We start from the raw sequence: 17,026 nt of genomic DNA, 5'->3' as shown, positions 1-17,026 counted from the left end.
ATAGTGTTAAGTAAGCACCTTGAAGAAAATCTTGGTTAAATTATTTTAAATTTATGATTTTAATTTTGTTCTTGGAAGTGGCAGCTGAAGAATCCATAAATTCTAAACTAAAGCCCCTTGAAATGAGCTAACCACAAACTTAGTGGCATGTAGTACTAACCAACCAGCCAATAAACAAATAACAACAACGCAACACACAAACAAAAAGCAAGCATCTAACTAGATCCACCATTATGCCTCACAAAGATCAAGTCTGTTCACACACTGGGGCTTGTGGGGAGGAGGGCGGGGAGAGGCAGATCATCAGGAAAAATAGCTAATGGGCGATGGGCTTAATACCTAAGTGATGGGTTGACAGGTGCAGCAAACCACCATGGCACATGTTTACCTATGTAACAAAAATGGGGTACATCCTGAACATGTACCCCAAAACTTAAAAGTGAAAATAAAAGATCTACTTTGTTTTAAGAAAAAAAAAAAAGAACAAGTATATATTCTATTACCAACTATTGATCATTTGAAATTCTCTGCTGGATTTCAGAAACAGAAGGCACACACATAGACTCATTAATAAATTGAAAGCAGCATTTAGGTATGCACAATCCAAGGTTGGGAGTAAAACTGAATTTTTCCACATTTGACATAGAATTACAATGAGACCTCTGCATCAGTTTCATTCACTGGTTTTGAGAAAAAGCTCGGTATGTTAATAGAAGATGTTGCCTTGAATACCTTTTGCCTTCAAAGCTAAATTTTTATTATGCAACTCATTTTAGGCAGGTAATTATAAATAATTCCTGATAGGCGACAAAATAAATGAATCTCTTAAACACATTTTAAAATTCTTTAGAGTCATTGAGTCAAAAAATTGATATTTCTTCACTATCTAATTTTATGCATTTTTAAGAAGTTGGATATCTGATGTTGTATTCTTTGTGTACCCATAAATCCCAAGAATATTTTCTTTCTAAAGGCCTTTATCTCATTTCAAGCTTATCATATTTTAAGAATAAATGGGTGGTACTGACATATAATCTGGTAATTTAGACAGCTAATAATGGGAGTCAGTAATCTATAAAATCTTGTACAAGTTCTCCCTTAATGCTATTGATAGGATCTTGGAATCTGCTACCTTAAGCAAAACCAGTTATAATCCACTTTACCATAGGCTACTTGAAATAACAAGTTCAAATAACAAGTTTCTATGACCTATTTTTTGTCACAAAAACATCATCAAATTACTAAATAAAGACCCAAACACTTCTGAGGGTAAACATGGAAACAAACGTGATCCATACGTACATTTAAGATTAATTTTAAAAACTAACATAATTATTTACCCAGTTATACCAGCTCAGGGTTGCTGTGAGTGGTTAGAGCCTATCCCCACGACTCAGGGCACAAGGCAGGTACCAGCCCTGGACAGGGTGCCGTTCCATTGCAGGGCGCACTGAAGCACACATCCACACTCACTCGTCGGGGAGCGATTTTGACATGCCAGTTGACCTGACATGCACTTCTTTGGGATGTGGGAGGAAATCCACACAGAAATGAGAAGACTGTGCAGACCCTGCACAGACAGTGACCCTGGTCAGGAACTGATTTTTTTTCCTCCATCAATGTTATTATAACAAAATGATATTGGAGGAAATGATATTATTGGAGGATCTACTATATTGTCCTTTCAGAAATCACAGTCCATTTTAGTACAAGTCAGCTTCAAGGGCTCCTAGTCCTTAGAAGCTCTGTCTCCCTACCAGCTATCTTTAAAAATCCTTGTTTCCCTTTTAAATGAACTGAAATAAAAAGATCCTGACATATGAAAAGGGGTTAGCTTGATAGACGGTGTAATACAGAATATTGCCCCAAGGACGATGTCTGTGTTAGACACAATTAGCGCCTTTTGCTGACTTGCCACCCCTGCTGAACAAGCCCTTCAGCCTGTGGTGAGAGAAGCGGAAGCGAAGAGCTGAAATTGAGAACCACACTGGAAAATACAGTCTTCTTATGTAGTACTGACTAGTCTAGAGTGGCTTCCCAGAGTATTAATCACTCCAGCTTGCCTAGTAGGCCTTTCCATCTGGCCGTCATTGCTCAGCAATCACAGAAGGGAATTGAGTGTATTGTTGTCCTGCTTATAAACAATCTGAACACAGGGAAATCTATTACTCTTTTATATACTTAAAACCATTCTATGTCCGATTGGAGTCCATGCCCAAGGCAATTTTGTAGCCTACATCTAGCCTGTTAAATATTAATGAGAGTTAGGGTATGATTTCCACCACTGGATAATGGGTCCTGTTGCACAGGAGGGCACAGAATAGACTCACTTCAGCATTTCTCTACACTATCATCTTCCATTAAGTAATCAATAGCCACCACCTTTTAAAATTAATTCTCCACTCATTATATCAATAAAGAAAAGCAGATTTAGGAGTCCTGGTTTAAGAAGGACACAGAACTATTACTTTGGGTTTTTTCAGTCATCTCATTGCTAATTACTCAATAGCTTTATGCCATAGGAGTATATCAATCCATGCTAAGACACCCTTAGGAAGAAAATCTAAATATTTCAAAGAACATTTATATTTTTTAATTATTCTCTAGTTTAAAAGATAGTAAATAAGTTTCTCAGATGGTTTCATAATGTATAGATTATGGCTTATGACAAAAAGGGGTAATGTCTACTATGAGGTCTGAACAATGAACACATTTGTAACTTCTGTTCTTGTCAAGTTTTACGATAACAAGGTGGATTATATGGAAACAAAGCCTGCTTCCTAAAAGTCCTTAATAAATGAGAATGTGTTTGAATATTGATAATGTTGCATTATACAATTGTAATGTATTAGACAGTAAACATTATCTTATGATACAAGTTCCTATCAAGACAGTTATCATATAAGCAAATAACTGTCAAAAAGGAGAGGAGCTTAAATAAAAAATACAATATATATGTATATATATATATATTTATTATTATTATTATTATTTTTTTTGAGACACAGTCTCCCTCTGTCGCCAGGCTGGAGTACAGTGGCATGATCTCTGCTCACTGCAACCTCCGCCTCCCAGGTTCAAGTGATTCTCTTGCCTCAGCCTCCTGAGTAGCTGGGACTACAGGCATGTGCCACCATGCCCAGCTAATTTTAGTATTTTAGTAAAGGCGGGGTTTCACCATGTTAACCAGGATGGTCTCCATCTCTTGACTTCAAGATCCGCCCACCTCAGTCTCCTAAAGTGCTAGGATCACAGGCGTAAGCCCCCGCACCTGGCCACAACATAGATAATTCTTTGTGTTTGTTGACGTTAGATAATTCTTTGTGTTTGTTGACCTTAGATCATATTTAGTCTTTATATTCTACACAAATGTTTCCAGTCTTTCTTCATGCAATTAACATGCATTTGCAAAATGGCACAATACCTATAGAGGGAAATTTGGCAATATCTAGCAAAATTCTACATACATTTTCCCTTTGGACCAAGAATTCCATTTCTAAACGTCTTTGCCAGAAATACAACTGGATATGAATTGTTTACAATTCAACATTCACTGTAGCACTTTCATGTTATCAAAAAGATGTAAAGCCTAATGTTCATCAAGAGGATACTGGTTGAATAATGTATGGTAAATCTACACAATGCAAATGTATGTAGGTGTAAAAAAATTAAATACATCTTTTTATATGCAACAGAATAACCTCTAGGATATAGTGTAAGTTGAAAAAGTAAACTGGAGAAAAGTGCAATATATTCAAATACATCTAATGTCAAAATTCATGAGTTCATAAGGATACTAAAAAGAAAAATTCATCTGTCACATTGGGAAATGTCATAATTATATTCTGAAAACTAACAAAGGGACAACTTAGACATTTAATCTGCCTTTCCTGTATGAAATCTGCTTCATCAACTAAATAGTTCATCAACTAAATATTTACAGTTGATGAGGGGAAATTGCTCTATATATGTGCATACTTCAGCTAATCAATTAAAAATAATGAAATGATAAGATTACCATTTTGCAAACCCCTAATGCAATGTCAGATCCAGGCAATGATCATCAATGGACACTAAAATCACACAAAGGGAGATAACCAGAATATATGCTTTGTGATGGAGCACCAAATACAGCTAATGAAATGTTGTTTATAAGAAAGAAAGAAAGAGAGAGAGAGAGAGAAATGAAAGAAAGAAAGAAGAAAGAAAGAAAGAAAGAAAGAGAGAGAGAGAAAGAAAGAAAGAAAGAAAGAAAGAAAGAAAGAAAGAGAGAGAAAGAAAGAAAGAAAGAAAGAAAGAAAGAAAGAAAGAAAGAAAGAAAGAAAGAGAGAGAAAGAAAAAGAAAGAGAAAGAAAGAAAAAGCAATCACACCAAGCTCTGTATCTAGCTACCAGATTTAAGGATAAAAAGAGACAAAGGAGCATGTTAAATAATACCAGGAAGATACAGTCAATCAGAAAAAATACAGACAAGAAAATAAAGGACAAAAGAACTGAGTTTCTTCAGCAAATCAATGTAAAAAAATTTTAAAAAAGAAAGGTAAAGTATAAATTAGGAGACTTCAGAAACAGATCAACCAAATATAACCCATGAACCTTGTTTAAATATAGAACAAATAAACCACTATACCAAAAACAACAAAGAGACAACTAGGGAAATTTTTTAAGGGACTAGCTATTTGATGTTAAGGAAGTAATGTTACTCTCTTATTTACAATTTGAAATAATGTAGTGAGGAGCAGCAAATGTGTGGGTGTAAGGAAGAAACACAATTGACCATTCTTGAATGATTAGCTGGGTGGTGGATATATGGGGATAGATTTTGCTACTCTCTACTTTTGCATATATTTAAAATTCTCCATAAAAAAATGTTGGGTTTTAAAAAGAAATATTTCTATATAATAGCTAAAAATAATTTATAAAAGTTAGTGGTCTCAGAACTTTAATATGGAATCAATTTGTAAAAAAGAAAATCATAATATAGCTTAGACCATGGTTGTTTGGAAGTACAGACAGGGAAGAAAATAAAGTTGTGTTTCCTAAATTCATTTTAGTACAACTAACTTTCTGATATAAACATGTGACCTTGGATTGCTGTTTTGAAGACTATCTGCAATAACATGGTGCACTTAACCCTCTTCCACAGAATCCACGTGGCTTACACAAAAATAGTGCTGAACTAGGGTCAGCTGGGGTGTTTGAACACATTCGTGTATGTGTGTTTCTATGCAATCAAAAAATAATATAAAAGCAATTAAGAAGATTTTTAATTAGTCTCCTTTCTTCCCTAGTTTTGCAAAACAATCTAATTATTACAGAAGGTTGTTTCATGATATAAAGCTGGCATTGTTCTTAAATATCATCTAGCTCTTCTCAATAAGGACACTGTTGGAACCAGAACTTGCAAAAAGTTCCTTTATAAAAATTCTCCACCCTTGTGCTGGGAAAATCCTTTTGATTTAAAAAAAAAGGCATAAGAAAATGTTCTCTTTTCTCTTTGGGTTCTACCATACCTGCATCCAGGTGTGTTCCATTCCTATCCTTAATGCTGTGGAGTTTGGGAACTCCACCTTGTTAGACCCTCCCCTATGCCATTCTATTACAGAATCTAGAACCTGTCTTCTTTCAAAGAGATTTGCTTTCTGAGCAGAATAAAAATTATGGCAAAGTTAGTTTGATACAGAAAATGAAACTAACTTGGTTTCCTAGAATATGGACCAGCCTGCATTTATGAACATGAATGAAGATTAGAGGGTCTCTCCGTAGAAATCTGAATCAAGCTTCTGACCAAAACCAGAAGAAATTGACCCTCATTTTCTTTTTTAGCCAGCCACTAACTTTGGGGGTCTTCAAACAAGATTTCATCTCCAGCATGACTTAATATTTGGGTAAGGTGCTGATGGAAAACTTTCACAGTCTATTTCAAAGAAAAAATTTGCATATGTGAATCACACATCTACAGTATCTTGAAATATACTGGCAAATTAAAAATTACACACACCCTGCTAACAAATTTTCACCTCTTCTACATACTGCACAAAGCGCGTTGGTTAATAATACACTCAAAGATCAGAATTCTGTTTCAGCACACCCTTGTATAAATATTCTACTATAATAAAATGCTAAATCTCAATAAGCTTGTCAGCTTTTATGCAAAGGCACTGGAGGATTTAATTGTTCTAACTAACTCAGGTGCTCAGATCTTTTGAAGAGGTTGAACAAATTTAACTCACTTAAAATAATCAGTTAGAATTACTTCAGTGCCATGTGGTGCCAGAGGAATATAATTCTGTGGGATATCAGGAAACTGAAAGCTAAAAGACAACTAGAGTTGTAAAGCCTTGCCTTTGACACTAACGTTTTATCCTGGGATAAAGACAGCCCAAAGTTGAAACATGTATCAATGCTTTAAATATTGTCAATGTACATCTGGACTCTAAGAACAAAATCTAGTCTACTCTATCTCTCTGGTTCAGTAACTTTTCTATCAACTGAAAAATATCTGTAAGAAGTGCAGATTCTGACTCCACCACAGTTTTACAAAGTTTTATCAAAATTTCCGTGGTAAAGATTTTCTTTCAGAAGTTCATGTGACACTAGAAATGTTTTCTGCAAGTTGAAACCATTTTAAAGATTACCCAAAGAAAAGAAAATAAAAAAAAAAAAAAAAAAAAAAAAAAAAAAAAAAAAAAAAAAAAAAAAAAAAAAAAAAAAAAAAAAAAAAAAAAAAAAAAAATCAATGCAGCATGATCCATAACCTCTGTAAGTGGTTATTCATATCAGCCTATTTTATGCAACAAAACAAGTTTGATGAGTAAAAAAGACTCAAATTTACAACCATATGTCATTCCCATTATTTACAATGTACCCATGGACTATAAATCATGCTATACTTCTGGGAATGGAATAGATATTATGAAATTCTATTTTACTTGAAAATAGTTCTTAAATAATATTTTGATATGTTTTAAATATTAAAATTAAATAATGATGTCATATGTTTTAAATATCACTTTTTCAGGTAAAAAGCATAACATGGCAAAAGAATTGGAATCATTAATTCTTTAGAAAGCTATTAAAAAGGAAATGAAAAGCCTTAGAAAATGTGGCCACGATTACACTACCATGAACTGCTCAATTTGTCTTCCCTGTTGTGAAAATTCTGCTGGGTCTACTCATTCCTACATAATGCCATTCCATTACAGAATCTAGATCCTGTCTTCTTTCAAAGAGATCTGCTTTCTGAGCAGCATAAAAATTATGGCAAAGTTAGTTTCATAGAGAGAATGAAACTAACCAGTTTTCTAGAATACTGACCAGCCTGTGTTTACGAACATGAATGAAGATTAGAGAGTCTATGTAGAAATCTGGATCAAGCTTCTGATCAAAACCAGAAGAATTTGACCCTCATTTTCATTCTTAGCCAGCCACTAACTTTGGGGGTCTCCAAACAAGATCTCATCTCCAGCGTGACTTAATATTTGGGTAAGGTGCATAACTGTGTTGTTGTGCACTTTCGATCCCTTCTCCCTCTTCTTCTCTAACTACTAAACCCATAAATACCACTAAAATAAATACTAAAATAAATAAATAAATGGTACTTCTTGGTCCTCCTTGAACTCTTTCATTATGGCAACACTTCTTGAAATCTTTAAGAATTTCCTCAGGGAACCCAATTTTATGCTTGCCCCAGACCATTAGCACTCTCTGCCTGCCTCTAGGCTGCAAAGCAGATGTACCAACCAAAGGCTCTGTGCCAATGTCCTGCTCCCCCTGAGGATCTAGTTTGGCCCTACCTCTGAACCCTTCACCAGCCCCATTTGACAATGGCATTTGCTCATTGCTCTATTTGGAGAGTTTGGACACATAATGTAAAATGTAATACACCGCAAATGCACATTCTCCCAGCCTATATATGTGTTCAATTCTTTCTCAAAATTTCATTGTAGGTTTTTTTTTTCATTATTTTTACTAAAGTATGTGCTAATTCTTGAACCAATGCAACAACTTTCAGATCATTTGTCCCTAAATTCTTGCCCCTCTAATAATCTACAGTACCACGTCTTATTATCTTATTCTTTCCAAAATGTAAAGCTTGCTCCACATTGCCATGACTGTTACCAAGAGCTTTCTATCGCCAAACTCCATGCCATGCTATTTAACTATAATTATTTCATTAGATAAACACAGTCCCCCTCTGAGTTAGGCATTAATTTCTCCACTTCACAGATGAGGAGAACTAAGGCTCGGAGTATTTAAATAGCTCTTCCTCAGTCAACAAAATAAAACCCATACTCAGTATGCAGTGCATTTGTGATTTCTTATGGTATCAGGCAATGTTGGTTACAATGATTTAACAGAATTTCTAATACTTCTTGCTGGTCACTATAGACAAACTCATTTATATCTCTAAGCTTTTGCTCTTACTGTTTTTTGTTCAAGGAATATTGGTCTTTTTTTATTCCACCTACTCAAACCCAGCCTACTCTTTCAGGGCAGGATTAAGTCTCACCTTACTTATGAAACCCTTTTCTGATGCCATTTTTGTGAACATTTTAGTGCACAATAATTGCCGCTGTTACTACATGCTGTAGCTCCAATGGATAAAAATCCTACAGTTGTGAGGCTTGGGCAAAACCATAGCAAATGACAAATCCCACATTACTCCTCAAGTTAAATGTCAAAAATCATGTATCTCAGAGTTACACAGAAACAAATTAGAACTTAATCATGTTACAACTAATGACAATAATTTGTTGATGTTTAAAGACCATAAGGGTTTGCCTCATGTAATTTAACATAAATACTCTAAGTGGCTTCTATGGCTCAACTTTGTACTCTGTCCATATCAATAAATAAGAGTCAACCCTAAGAGAGATGTATACTGTATTGGTGCCATGGACCAAATCATTCCAACCCATAAGAACTAAACAGAATCATGTTCCAATGAAAGGTAGACAAATAAAGAATCAATTCCGATAAGCAGATTATATTCATATACAAAATAAAATAAGTTAAAATCTATAGTAAATGTCAACTTGGAAATTTGCATTCATTCATTTATGCTTATTTGTATTGACTACTTAGTACATGAAAAGCATTTTGAGTGCCTATGCCTGCTTAATTTATAGTTTGTCTACATAATGGTACACTAAAATAATCACAGATTTTGGGAGGAAAATGAGCTGTAATCAACATAATTTGAATTCGTTTAATCATTTTCAAAAATTAGTAGATTTGTATAATTGTTGAAAAAGGGGCTCTTTAGAAATAATCACTAAATCCAAAGATTGTGATCGCTAAAGTTATGATAAGTAGCAAAAGTAGTGGAACGTATCCTATATATAAAATAGATAGATCACTGGGTGCTAAAAAAAAAAAAAAAAATTGTCTAGTATCTAATATAATTCTCTCCCAAGCTTTCATGGGAGAAAAGTAAATACTGTCTCTAGTAAACATCATTTAGGTCACTATAAAAAAGTTTTGTATGTGTTATAGGAATATTTCACTGAGATTTTTTATTGTCTGGATGAACTCTCTCTCAAAAGTAAAACTGGCAAAGTTTTCAATGCACGCACCAGCATGGATAGTTTGTTAAAGTTTCATGAAGAGCTGAGTTGAGAAGGGTTCCAAAGCCACTTTCAGAGCTAAAAAGTCATGATTAACTGTGTCCACAGAGGTTACAGAAGATAGTGGATGTGTGGGGAAGGAATGAGGAATTATGGGTAACATGTTTTTTGCATTTGCCATCTCAAGTAATTTCCTTGAGCAAATTTTGCATTACTAATTTTGTTATCTAGTGATAAACAGAGGGCAATTCAAAGGATGGATGACTCAAATTTTCAATCTATAAAATATATATATATATATTATTCTTCCATAAGTTTGGACATTAACTGTTCCACGCATATTTTCTCTATTTATTATAGAATATTAAATAATATTTTAACTAGTCACATAGTTATCAACTTTTTAAATTCTGTAACTGAACTTCAAAACCAAATAATTCTACAAATAAATAATTCTGTCTAAATAATACTCCTATATAGGATATGGCTTATAGACAGAAGGTAATATTGAAGATGATGGTTTAAAAAAGTAACAATTAAGAAAATAACTTTGAAATACTGATTGCAATAGACTTTACTACATTAACCATAAAATTAAATATTAAATTTATTCTGGTTTTTGTAATAAGTGACTGGTTTTTCTATTTGTTGTACTGTTAATATGATTTATCATATGTATTTTGTATAGTGTTATTTATCCAAAAGAAAATCAAAGGAGATACCAAAAAAAAAAAAAAAGAGTAACTTATTATAATCTAAGTTAAATTGAGCAATTTCTTTCATGGCCTTAGATGTAAGCCTTTTTTTTTTTTTTTTTTTTTTTTATAATCAGAGAGAGAGGAAATCTTGAAAATTTTTTTATTATCTAACATGATGGAAGAATGTGCAGTACTTTTAAGCCTAAAAACTTTTAAACATATGCGATAATTGAATATGTTAACAAAACTTTAGTGTCCTGAAATATTTCCTAACACTTTACCCATCTCATATTTACACTACTAAATTCCAGTCACTCCAATTTTTTAAATAAAATAAAATTATCACAAAGAGGCAAAAATTTATAGTACCCATTACTTTGAAATCATGGTTAAATAAAGAGGTGAAAATTATGTCGGGAAAGCAAAACCCTTTTAACCAAGTTTCCCATCAAATTTTCTGGAACAAAAACTCCCTTAAAAGTCCTCTGCATTCACTTGGCCTCTGGATATGCAGTAACCTTTCCAAAGGTCTGCCCAGGGGATATTTAGTCATTCTGTGATCTCCTTGAACACAAGTAATGAAAAACAATAAGTTAATTCTCAAAAAGTTTTTTTTTTTTTTTGAGTCATTTTTACTACTTTTAAATGAGTGTGTTTGATGCATGATTTCGGTCCCCCTGATTAATGGTCACCGCCAGCGCAGCTTCTGGAGTTGTAATGTTTCCGTGAGCTTCCCTCCAGCAGAGCTCGACCATTAATCCAGTGGCATATGTCAGCTCAGCTGAGCAAGGTCACTCTTCTGCTTCAAGGGGAACCTTTTTAGAAATAATAAAACTGACAGAAAGTTCTTTTTTGCATGCTTTATGCCACCTGAGGTTGAGTGCTGCAGTTAATATCATAAAGCTTATAAACATTCCCATCTCAGGCAGCACCCGCTGCCACTAATCTTAGGAATTTAAACGCTTTTTGTTCTTAGTAAGAACAGACATGTTTATGTGGGGCAAATGTATGGTATGTAATCCCAAATAGGGGAAGAATGGATGGGAAAAAAACAGTAAGGTCGTGTTAGAATGTTAGGAAGAGATGATAGAGTCCTATAATTTTTTAATTGTCAATTATATTTATTTACCTTTTAGCAAACTGGGATTTGGTTAGATGAATATTTCAGTCTATTGAGGGGTTAATAGCAGAATTGAAATTTAAGAGTAGTGGTAAAAATGAACTCAGTTTATGATCATTACTTGACCTATAACGTAATGTTCAATAACTGTAGAACAGTTATCTTTGAAGGAACTATATTTTTAAAGTTATAAACATTTGTTTTATTGGTAATGAATTTTTCATAATTGATAAATAAATACAGTGAGATAGTCATAATATTAAAGTAATTTGAAATTTTTAGATGTCCTAACATACAAATCAAACAAAAGATAAAAGAAACAATGATCAATATGTGATAACTAACAATATAAACAAACTATAATCATAAGTATTAAAAAAGTATATATTCAATATTTTATTACTTTTATTATTTATTTCTTGAGACAGAGTCTTGCTCTGTTGCCAAGACTGGAGTACAGTGACATGATCATAGCTCACTGTAACCTTGAACTCCTAGGCTCAGGCAATCCTCCCACTTCAGCCTCTTAAGTAGCTGGGACTACAGGTGCAATCCACCATGCTCAGCTAATTTTTTTTATTTTTTTGTAGAGACAAAGTCTCACTGTGTTGCCCAGGCTGGTCTTGAACTCCTGTCAAGTGATCTTACCACTTCAGCCTCCTAAAGCATTGGGATCACAGGTGTGAGCCACCATGCCCAGCCACTTTTATTTAATTAAAAATATTGGTAGCATAGCTATAATCAAGTGAAGTATTCAGAGGAAAAAAACCCAGAAAATTCCAATTTGCTCTTTTTAACCAAATATTGAGACCAACACCATATCACTATGTAGATTTTGATACAAGGTAAATCTGACTTGACTCTTACTCTGGGAATTTAAGCTGTTAAAACTATGAAAAACATAATAAAGAAACCTCATTATTGTATTCATTTTACTTATGTAGAGAAAATGTACCTGGAAGTGAAGCCAGTTGGCAACTTAGCTCAATCCTTCTAGGAAGCCAATACCTTGGTCAGGTATCATGTCTCTATGTCCAGGTTCGGGCCCTCACCGCAACAAGTATGGGAACTTTATTTTTCAAGCTTGAAAAAATAATACAACCTCAGGGTGACTAATTCATAAACCAAACTGATAAGATATCAAAAATGGCAATACTAACCAAGCAAGCATTGATTTGCTGTGAGAATTTCATCTGCCAAGAAAAATGCATATTCATGTTGACTGATCAAAAAACGATTTCCCCTGGAAGAAGCATTACCTGGGACACCAGATCATTTCTGGAGGTTTGTTTGATTCATGTAGTGGTCACAGTAAAGTCAATTAAATGGTATTAAAACTTGAGACATGAAGTTCTTCTCCTAGCCTTACATACACATCTTACCTAAGGGAAGAAGTCTGTCCAGCCAAATGGAATATTTGCTTCAGCTTTTTTGCATTGTTTACAGACACAGTGGCAAATTTCTACTCTCCCACACATTTCTAGGCTCTCTGCAAAGCAACACCCATTTGCTAATACTTTTTTTTTCCTTAAGACAGATGGCATTACGATGCTTGATTATTTTGAGTCTAGGAATGGTTACTTTGCTTTGATGTGGGTGCTGCCCAGATCTTTATCGGTGACCCATTTACAAACTATCTTCTGGTGCAGACTATTTCTGTAGATGACTAATATTATCCATTAGTCATTTCACACTCACTATACATATTTTGAGAAATCACTACTACGTTTTATATTATGAATGTTTTTGGCGGTAGCCAAAGTGTAATAAAAAGCAAACATAATCTGAAAGTTAGGTAGACGGAGTTCAATCCCTCTTGAATCCTCAACAAAAATCACAGGGATACAAATATGAGTAAGATACATCCTCTGATCCTCTGTTCTTGATGGTAAATCTAGTTGGGAGTACATACTGAAATAAACCATGAGTTAAAAAAAAAACACACACACACAGAGAAGTGTGGAACAGCACTGTGAAAACAGAAAGGAGGGAAAGATTATGAAGTGGACATGTATTACCAGCTAGGAAGCTTACATATGGTAATTTACTTAATTCTCACATCAACCCTATGTGACATGTTTTAAGACTTTCCCTTTTCCTGATTGCCACAATGAGGCTGAAGAAGCTTAAGAAAATGTTCAAAGTCCCCTGGTTAAGAAATATCAAGTAAGATGTTCACACTCAGGTCTCTATGCCTTTAGTTCATGTTGCCTTCTGCTCTTCCAGACAGCCCCCAATACATTGTTCTGGGGTGATTTGTTGAGGCTTTCTTGAGGTAATGACAGTCCACCTAAAATTCTATTAGATAAGAGTTCATGAGTTGGAAAAAAATGCACAGAGCATTTTAGGGTAAGAGAAGCACAGACAGACACATATGACAGTGGTCAGATCAAAGGAACATGGGCCTCACTCTACCAACGAAACCAAAAGATCCGGTAGTAGGGCCCAGACATAGGTATTTTTGGAAAATGCCCCAGATGAGTTTAATATTAGGTTAGTGCAAAAGTAATCACGTTTTTTGTAATTACTTTTAATATGTAGCCAGAAAGCACTAATCAAGGGAGTTGAACAGATGTTTTACTTTTTAGTTTTCAAATGATTCCTAATGGAGGTCTATGGGATGTAGCAGAGTTGCATTTGGATGGGAGGAAGGGAAGCATAGCAAAGACTGGAGAGTGAAGGCAAAAGGCAGGCAAGTCAAATTTGGGGCTGGCAGCATTAGGGGATTGGTCAACTGGAAGTGGAGAAAGATCTAGAGTAATTGGAAGGAAAGAAGCAACTAAAAACCTAATCCTCACTTCCATTTAGTACAAGCTCATGGACTATATGAGCTGAACTGACTCCCACAAATTCCTATGTTTGCAGCCCTAACACCTAGAACCTCAGATCATGACTATATTTGGATTCAAAGCCTTTAAAGAGATAATCAGGTAAAAAAATGTGGCCATTAGGGTAGGACCTAATCCATTCTTACTGGTGTCCTTATAAGATGATGTCAGGACACAGAGAGAGAGACATCAGGAGCACACAGGCACAGAGGAAGAGACAGTAAAAAGGGCAGCCATCTATAAGTCAAAAAGAAAGGCCCAGAACGAATCCTTCCCTGATAGCTCTCTGTGAAGCCAACCTTGCCAGCACATTGATCTTGGTCTTCCAACCTCCAAAACTGTGAGAAAGTAGATTCCTGTTGTTAAAGCCACTCAGACTGTGGTGTTTTGTTATGGCAGCCACAGCAAACTAATACAGACTAGGTGAAAAACCTCAAAGCTCTTCACATAAAAGGAGGGGAACTTAGCCAGCTTGTGGTGACAAACACCTCTCTCTATCTATGCAAGAATCACTTCATCTACCAACAAAGACAGTTTAAAAACTTCTTCTATTATTAATCAATTCTTAATACGCGACATTTTTGTTCTCTACTAAGAAGCTAATATGAATGTCTTGTTTCTGAAAGTTCATCCAAATCTTTAACACTAGAAAGGAAGAGAAATGGATCTGTTTGGTAATGCTAACTTTGGAAACAGCTATGTAGAGTAAGAACTTGATTCCATTATTGTAAACACACACACACACACACACACAAACACACACACACACACACACACACACACACACAATTTTCAGGAATTTTGAAACCGTTTATCTCCAAAGCAAGACAAAGAAAGATTAAAGAGATAAGTGCCTGATTAAATTGATTTTTAACAAATCCAGCATCTTGGTAAAGTCTGACCTTATAATGCTTCCTATGAAATGCAATATCCAAATTTCCAAACAAAGGGGAGGCTAAACTTCTGTCTTTTCTCTAGCTATTCATCTCCTGATCTTTCTGCATATTGTCTGAACACTTTTCAAGTATAGCTAATACATTTGGCCCCAAACTTTTGCTACCTGCTTGGGGTAAATCTTGATTACAGATTCATATTCTGTAAAATGGAAAAGCTAAAATGAATTAGTACTTTGTTTGGAGTGAAGTGATCAAGGCTAAAAATTATTTAAAAGGTGAACTACAAATTGAAATAAAATCCAATGGAAAATTGTATGTTTAAGGAAGCAGCAGAAGCTTTTGGAAAGTGAGACATCAATTTTGCGGTGAATTTCTGGTGGCAATAAGCAATGGAACGAGGCCACTTCTCCTTGGAATGCAGGCACCAACTGGAAGGAAGAATGGGACAGGGCAGTGGAAACTTTCTGTTTGCAGTCTTTAGACTGCATGTGGTAAGTTTCTTAATCATATCTAAATGGATACAACAGGTACAAATAGATCCCAAATTTAGAGTCTTCTCAACATCCAACATCCAACTCTACTGGGCTGTTCCTTTTCCTGAGCCACAGTTCTCTCTCGCCTGGTTTCTGCAATAGCCTCTTAACTTGTCTCACTCCCTTCAGTATATTTGAAACACAAAAGCCAAAATGTACCCACTAAACTGTAGGTCAGATTCTGTCACTTCTCAAAAATCTGTCAATACTAGCCAACATTCTTATAATGACCTAGAATGACCTCTGTGATCCAGCTGTTTGTGGCTGTTCTTTCCCCATGTGCTCTGCTGTACTGTTTCTCAAACACACCAGAGACAGTCCCATTTCAAGACCTTTGCACTTGCTCTTCTGTCAGCCTGTAGTACAATTTCCTACACCAATCCCAAGGCCAGCTCCTTCACTTTCTTCTAGTCTATTCTCAAATGCCCGGTTCTCACCAAGACTGCCGTAGTGCCTCATAATTCAAATCCTTCTTTTCTGTTAATTTTTTTTTTTTCTTCTTGGGACCTATCATTATCAAGCACACTGTACATTTAACTTACTTATCCTATTTATTGTCTGTCATCCCCAGTAAATGTAAATCCTATTGGGGCAGGGATCTTTGTTTTATTCACCTTGGTATCTTCAGTGTATTGCCCATATTGTCCATAAAAAAGATTTAATAGATACTTGTTGCGTTGAAGGATACCTGAATGAATGAATGCATGGATTAGTGAACTAACTTCTAAGGCTTTTCAAAAGTAGAAAAATGTGCTGCCAGGTTGCAAAACTTTAAAAATTCTTGATGCCCAGTCACATTTTATATTAGGTAAATCAGAATATTTGGTGATGGACCCCAATCATCAGTATTTTTTTTTAAGCTCTTCAGTGATTCAAATATTCGGCCTAGATTAAAAACCATCAATCTAGAACATCATTTCCAAATTTTAAAGTGCTCACAGAACTGCTGAGTATCTTGTTAAAATGTATGTTTTGATTTCATGGTCCTGGGGCAGACTGAAAAATGCACATTACTCACAAGTTCCTGGAATGCCCGTGCTGTTACTCTGTATGACTGCAAGTAGCAAGTTCTTCGATTCAAGTCTGCCTCGTTGAACCATGAGATACAGTTTAACGTATTCTAGACTCCATTTTCTCCTAACTTGTCTTATTTGGTTTATGTTTGCAATATAATTTACTAAAAATATTAAAATAATGTTATCAATGCTATGTAAACACAAAAATGAAGACAATCTTTTGAGAGATCTGTTTTTTTTTTTTTTTTTTGGAGGGGAGGGAAGTAATAACAGAATTTAAATATTTATAGACACCATTTTTTTTAAATGGGAAAAGAGTAAATCTAATATATTACCTACACTTTATATCACATATTTTATTCCAGAT

The 17,026-nt window shown here is 34.8% G+C and overlaps 1 protein-coding gene and 1 long non-coding RNA gene across 5 annotated transcripts in view; one reads left to right on the top strand and one right to left on the bottom strand.

Moving 5' to 3' along the window:
• The window catches only part of LOC108312071 (SAM domain-containing protein SAMSN-1), a 118,023-nt gene that overhangs the window by 32,591 nt on the left and 68,406 nt on the right, over positions 1–17,026 (bottom strand). Inside the window, exon 1 of one of the 4 annotated variants that reach the window (XM_037742540.1) lies at positions 1,341–2,902. The exons of the other annotated variants lie outside the window; for them this stretch is intronic. The gene's annotated coding sequence lies outside the window, so the exon portion shown is untranslated. Of the gene's footprint in view, positions 1–1,340; positions 2,903–17,026 lie in introns of those variants that run through there. 4 annotated transcript variants of the gene reach the window in all.
• LOC108312113 overlaps positions 1–17,026 on the top strand; it is a 199,390-nt gene that overhangs the window by 135,567 nt on the left and 46,797 nt on the right. The window lies entirely within an intron of this gene.

The sequence above is a fragment of the Cebus imitator genome, unplaced genomic scaffold (assembly GCF_001604975.1).
Source record: "Cebus imitator isolate Cc_AM_T3 unplaced genomic scaffold, Cebus_imitator-1.0 Scaffold7, whole genome shotgun sequence".
Classification (NCBI taxonomy): Eukaryota; Metazoa; Chordata; class Mammalia; order Primates; family Cebidae; genus Cebus; species Cebus imitator.
Note: the sequence above shows the minus strand (reverse complement) of the source record. Positions and strands in the feature narration are given on the sequence as shown.